Here is a 6,270-nt window from a genome sequence, read left to right as displayed (position 1 = left end):
ATTATTTTCATTTACAAGCCGGAGGTAGACTTAAGCTTAGTTAGGTGTTGAACATACAAAATATATATGACTTAGGCTTCTATCCAGGATAAAATACACTAAACCAGCATTTTCAAAGAATTACCCATGGATTCCAAGAGGCACTTTTGTAAAAACAGTTTCTTAGTAAAATGTATTTAAGTAATCTCCCATACTGAATGTGCCTTCAAAGATAAACAGTGCACACATTAAAGTTTCTGTGAAATCTTGCAATTAAAGGTACTAACAAAAATACTTTAACTCAGCTTCATTTTCTATAGTACTGTGTGTTTGTTTATTAGTATTTGTTTATATTAACAAAACATATTTTGGAAAATGCTCCATTAAACCATACCAACTTTCTTTTACCTTTTATTATAGTATAAGTGAAAAAAACCACTTGTTTCAGTAAAGGAGGGCACATCTAAATTATCACCAAGAAAAAAGAGAAGAAGAGAGAATGGAGGGAGAGGCCCTTGAAGCCTGCCAATAGCAACATGAACCATGAGTGAGTTTGAAAGCCACCAAAATATTCCAAGCAACCCTTGAGATGATTGCAGTTCCAAAAGACATTTGATTACAGCCTTGTGAGAAACTCCAAACCAGAGACACTCAGCTAGGGTGAACCCAGGTCCTAGATCCTCAGGAGTCAAAATAGTAAATGTTTGTAGTTTTAAGCTGCTACATTTTAGGGTAACTTATTATACATTCATAGAAAACTAATAAAAACGTCTAAAGTAAAAGACTAAAAAATAAATATGAAATAATTCTGGGGACAGCTGGATACATACATGGAAGAACATATTGGAAATAATTGATCTAATATTTATTGAATGAAGGAATCCAAACTTGGATATTCATAAAAGCTCTTACATGTTTATTTTGGATTAAATAAAACCACAACTGATCTTTATACTATACATACCCTCTTGCTTTTATCCTTTCGTTTATTTCAACCTGAGAAATAGGTTATTACTATGAACTTCTACTTAAACATTTTCTGAATTTTTATGTGAAATGCAGGATTGGGAGGCTCAGCTGGCTGAGCTTCTAACTCTTGATTCTGGCTCAGGTCATGATCTCAGAGTCCTGGGATCAAGCCCCACATGAGGCCCTGCAATGAGTGCAGAGTCTACTCATCCCACTGCCTCTGCTCCTCCTCCTCCCCCCTCTCTCCAATAAATAAATAAAATCTTTTAAAAAAAGGAATGCAGGATTGAGAGACACAGAAGATACAGCTAACAGGGTGTACAGCTACTTACTCACATTTCACACCACTTATGCTCTTCTCCCACTGTCATAGCTGTTTCTATAGAATGATGAGAACATCTCCCAGGAAGGCATTTATGGAATCAGTATACCTGGGACCTGTGGTGCAAGAGGGAAAGTGGGGAATCCATTTAAGGAAACAGGGCATACCATTTTTTCCATAAGTGGTAACCATGAAATGTACTGTTGATTAAAAGATTTCTCACATGTTTGTCTAAACTATCAAGTTCTTGAGCTACAAAGGCATTCCACCTAACTGCTTTTCCTAGAGCTCCTTTCTTATTCCAGTGGAGAGAGAAGAATGAATCTGCTGAATACTACCATCTATACTTCAGTGTTGTTGTTTTTAAGATTGTATTTATTTATTTGGGGGGGGGTTGGGGGGGCAGGGTTGGAGAAACAGACTCCCTGCTGAGCAGGGAGCTTGATGCAGGGCTTGATTCCAGGACCCTGGGATCATGACCTGAGCTGAAGGTAGATGCGTAACCGACTGAGCCCCCCAGGTGCCCCTGGTTTTGTTTTGTTTTATTTTGTTTTTAATGTAACAGTTATTTAATTAGTTTTTTGTAAGAAATTTGGAACATCAATTTGTGAGGGTAAATTCCATTTGTGAGAGAAACCACAGAGCAGAGGTAACCATGGAGCTGAGGAACAGCCTTTATTTTTTGCAGAATTTGTGAGTCCATAGCTTTTTGCTCAACCCTGTGCTGGTGTTGCTCTTTCTCTGGGTCAAACATTTCACTTCCTGGTGTCTGAGCTTTCAAAGCTTCTTCTTCCTAAAGTAAGGATCAGTGAGATGTTCAGGGATTTTCACACTACTGATAGCAATTTTGGTGGAGGTGGCAATGATAAATTGCCGGTATGTTCTGCACAGAGAAACTCAATTGAATATCAGAGGCACAGTCACAAGTAGCAAGCCACTGCTCAGCTGCTTCAGGAAACCATCCTCTTGCTTCTGTTGTGCCCAGGTCATGAATGAATGAATGATCAGAATGCTGTTGAGAGTGGAACTAGCTCAAAGTTTTCTCACATGCTAACTGAAGAGATATTTGCCGCAGCTCAACACCTTTCAAGACACATCTTCATAAAGTAACATCTAGGCATTTTGCAAAGTTTAACTACTGAACCACCATGCTTATCACCACCAACTGGAAGGAGTGCCCAAATAAATGGATGCTTTAGATAACACAGGAAAGAGAGGCAATACTAACATAATTTAAATAACATTCCAAACTGTATTCCAAAATTGCATGACATAAAGTTTAGAAGAATTTCTGGTTCAAGTTAAAAAAGAAAAGATATACAAAAAAGGAAAAGACCAACATCAGAATTTCCACCACTAGAAGCAAAGAGATTCCTGCCGAAAATTCCTACTTTATTATTATTATTATTATTATTATTATTATTATTATTATTATTTTCAATCTCATCGTCTAATGTTTATTTATTTCATCATTTTCACAATGTATTATGGATGATACAAAGTAAGTCTGTGTAATAACAGGGAAGATGGGATCTATTTTATACTTATAATAATAATGCACAATCAGACGGGTTGTCTTTGTTGGTCAAGTCAAACATTTAGCAAATGGAAGAACTACGTTAGCATCCATGTCTCCTAATGCTTAAAATTACACTAAGTTGATAAGAGCTATGCTAATAGTTGAGTGATTTATGGGATGGAAGGGATCATTTTAATTTAATGCCACTATTAAGTAATTGTAACATGGGGGGAATAAAAAGTAAGGTGGAATGAGACAAATTTTCTGAAGAAAGAATTAATGTTAAAGGAAAGAAGAAAAGATTTCAAGAATTATCTGTATAGTGCTGATTCAAACAGATCCACTTTTCCAATATCTCTCCTGTCCATTGGTCCGCAAAGTGCTGGTAGCAGGTAACAAAAAAAAAAAACTTGATAAAAAGACTTTATTCAGTATGGGCTGGTTCATAGAATGAGGGGATACAAAAGGCCCCCAAAGGAAGAAAGATATTACTAATTCAAGGATTTCAATGAATCATTCTGAATTATTTCTCTAATCAGAGCAATGAATGAACTGTCTAATCTATGAGTAAAAATTAGGTGGCTAAATATTCCAGGATTACAAATAGCCAAGTTATCTAATTTCCTTGAATAATTACTTATTCATTTATTCAATTTCCAACTAACTGAATAATCATTATCTAGAGAGATTATAAAAATAAAAATTCTAAATTTTGATATTGTACTATGGTTATGCAAGATGTTACCATTGGGAGAAACTGGCTGAAGGGTACAACATGGCACTCACTTAACATTTTTTTTTTGCAACTTGTAAACTTACAATAATTTCAAAATAAAAAGTTAATGGTGGACATAGATAAGAGAGAGAGAGAGAGGATAAACAGATATTCCAGGCTTCACCCTAAAAGACTCTTATTCAGTAACTTTGGAGTGGGATCCAATAATCTATATCTTTTTAATCAGCACTTTGTACAATGTACTGCTATATTTGGCAAACACTGAATTCCACAATACAATACTTTTATAGAAGTTAGAGAAAGTTTTCAGATAATTTATTTTTGATAAAGTGTTATTTAATTGCTATGACATTTCTGGGAGTGGTAGGACCTAGGAGAACACTAAGTATCTATTCATCTCCTATCCCATACTGACTTCTACCTAGGAATGACTGAATACATTTGCCCCTGTCTCCCAGTCTTCTACTCACCTCCGTGTCTTATCTCTATCCTGGATGTCATCAGGTGTTTTTTTTTTTTTTAATAAAGATTTTTATTTATTTAATCATGAGAGACAGAGAGAAAGAAAGGCAGAGACATAGACAGAGGTAGAAGCAGGCTCTACACAGGGACGCTGATGTGGGACTCGATTCTGGGACTCCGGGAACACGCTCTGAGCCGAAGGCAGACACTCAACCACTGAGCCACCCAGGCATCCCTGTCATCAGTTTTTATAGAGAATCAACACCTTGGCCTCACAGCCTCTGAATGTCCTCAAAATTAACAACTTCATTATTACAAAGTGGTCTATATAAGTTGTCTGGAATGAAAGTGAATAACCTAAATATTGCTTTCCATAGTCCATTGTGAAGTCCAACTTCACAGCCTTTTGAGCCTATGGACTTTAGCTTCTGGGGCTAAAGAAGTCTGTAGTAAACCTTCATGCAAAGTTTCCAAGGTCCCTAATAAAAAGGTTTACATGTCCAGGTTAATACTCCATTCTAGACTGTGTTAGAACCAATGGAAAATGTCATTTAGGGCTAGAAGTTACCATATTAAAATGTAAATATCTATTTGGGGAAAACACTAAACTCTTGTCAACTAGGCAAGCAGTTTAGTATGGGAGAAAAATGATTAGAAATGCAGGTTTATGGATCCTGGCTCTCTCAGGATTGATTCAGTAAGTCTAGAAAGGATCCAGGAATCTATATTTTGACACATTGTCTACTTAAAATATTCAAAGAGATTTTCACTTAAATGTTTAAATGCAGATAAATTAGATGCTTACCTAGAATAGATGCCAGATGTAAGTAGCATCTGGCACTGACAAATAAACAAAACAAAGTATGAAAGTTGTCCTTTGGATATTAGATTTCTGAAGAGGTACCAAATTACGGAGTCTATAGGGGATAAAGTGAGGAACTGCAAAGGAGACAGCTTAAACAGGAAAAGAAAAGAAGAATCAAGAAAACTTTAGTTTATGTACCAATGTTCCTTGGGATTGGCTTTGCTTCTGGGTGGGACTGGCATGTAGGTAGAGTTTTGGGAAACATTCATCTCCTCCGACTACAAGATTAAGATCGTCTTTGCTTTATACATAGATGAACCAAGAAAGGAGGGGAAAAGTCAGAAAATTCTAATGGAATTATATAAATAAGTCTGGCTAATATTTGAAAGAACTAAGATATAAATAGAACTCAAGCAAGATTTTCAACACTAAAGACCAAAACTAGGAAGCTTCTCTGATGTCCTTGTTTTCTCTAGGAGGCTGAGAGAACTGAGTGTTTTCTCTGCCCCACTGTTATTGTTAACAAGAATTCCCAGAGGTAGTCTCGTACACAAAAGGGATCATGTTCAGAAGTAGAAAATGATTCAGTAATTTCATTTTAAGGCTTACCCAAAAGTCTATTCAAGCCCTGGGCTCTTTATGCTTATAAAAATTGATTTGCCTATCAGATAAAATGTTTGTTCTTACTTCTCTGCTGTATTAGCTAAGTTCCAATCAGAAGAGAGAAACCACACAGCAATTTAAACAGTAAAATTTGGTATAAAGATATAGGACCCGAGGATTGGAGTAAAGAACTGACTCAAATTGGGGGGCAGGGGCTCTAAGTGATACACAAAAGAAGGTTACTGAGGGACAGTATTCAAAGGAACAAACTTAGAAAAAAAGAATACTCCCCAGGGCTAGGACTCGGATCTCATTGGAAAGTGTATCATCAAAGCCCATAGTATATTGGAAAAATTCACTGGGTTGTTCCAGGCCAGAGTCTCCAGGCCAACTGAGAATTCTCTATCAGGAAACTGATAAAAGTCACCGAGAAGCTATCTGTTTAGATTGTTATTGACTTGCTGGAAAGCCAGCTTAGGCACCATCCCAACTCATGGAAAACCACCTGGAAGCTGCAGGGGTGTAGGAGGGAGGTACAGTTGATTTACTAGAAAATGAGCTGGTTAATCCATAGAACTTGTTAGCTGTCCTCAGGAGTGCCATTGAAATTACTGCTGGAAATCATTCAAGGTAGAGTTTGTGCTGAGGTAAGCTGGGGACATGCCACCTGCTGCTTTATGCAAGAACACTGCTAAAATAAAGCCATTCACTCTCCAAGAGCTCAACTAAATGGGCACACCTCACATAATTAGGAGGAAGAAACCTCTCTCCTCCAGGGTCCCTCCAACATTCTACACTGACAGTGCTTAACAAGGCCCAACTTTGTTATCACAGAATAGGAAAAAAGGGTAAGTTTGGAACGGAGAAGTAATAAA

At 36.9% G+C, this 6,270-nt stretch overlaps 1 pseudogene; it reads right to left on the bottom strand.

Moving 5' to 3' along the window:
- Positions 1–1,835: 1,835 nt before the first annotated feature.
- LOC140609357 (large ribosomal subunit protein eL6 pseudogene) lies at positions 1,836–3,157 on the bottom strand (annotated as a pseudogene).
- Between the last annotated feature and the right edge of the window lie 3,113 nt (positions 3,158–6,270).

The sequence above is a fragment of the Canis lupus genome, chromosome 18 (assembly GCF_048164855.1).
Source record: "Canis lupus baileyi chromosome 18, mCanLup2.hap1, whole genome shotgun sequence".
NCBI lineage: Eukaryota > Metazoa > Chordata > Mammalia > Carnivora > Canidae > Canis > Canis lupus.
The sequence above is the reverse complement of the archived record's forward strand: the minus strand, read 5'-3'. Positions and strand labels throughout refer to the sequence as shown.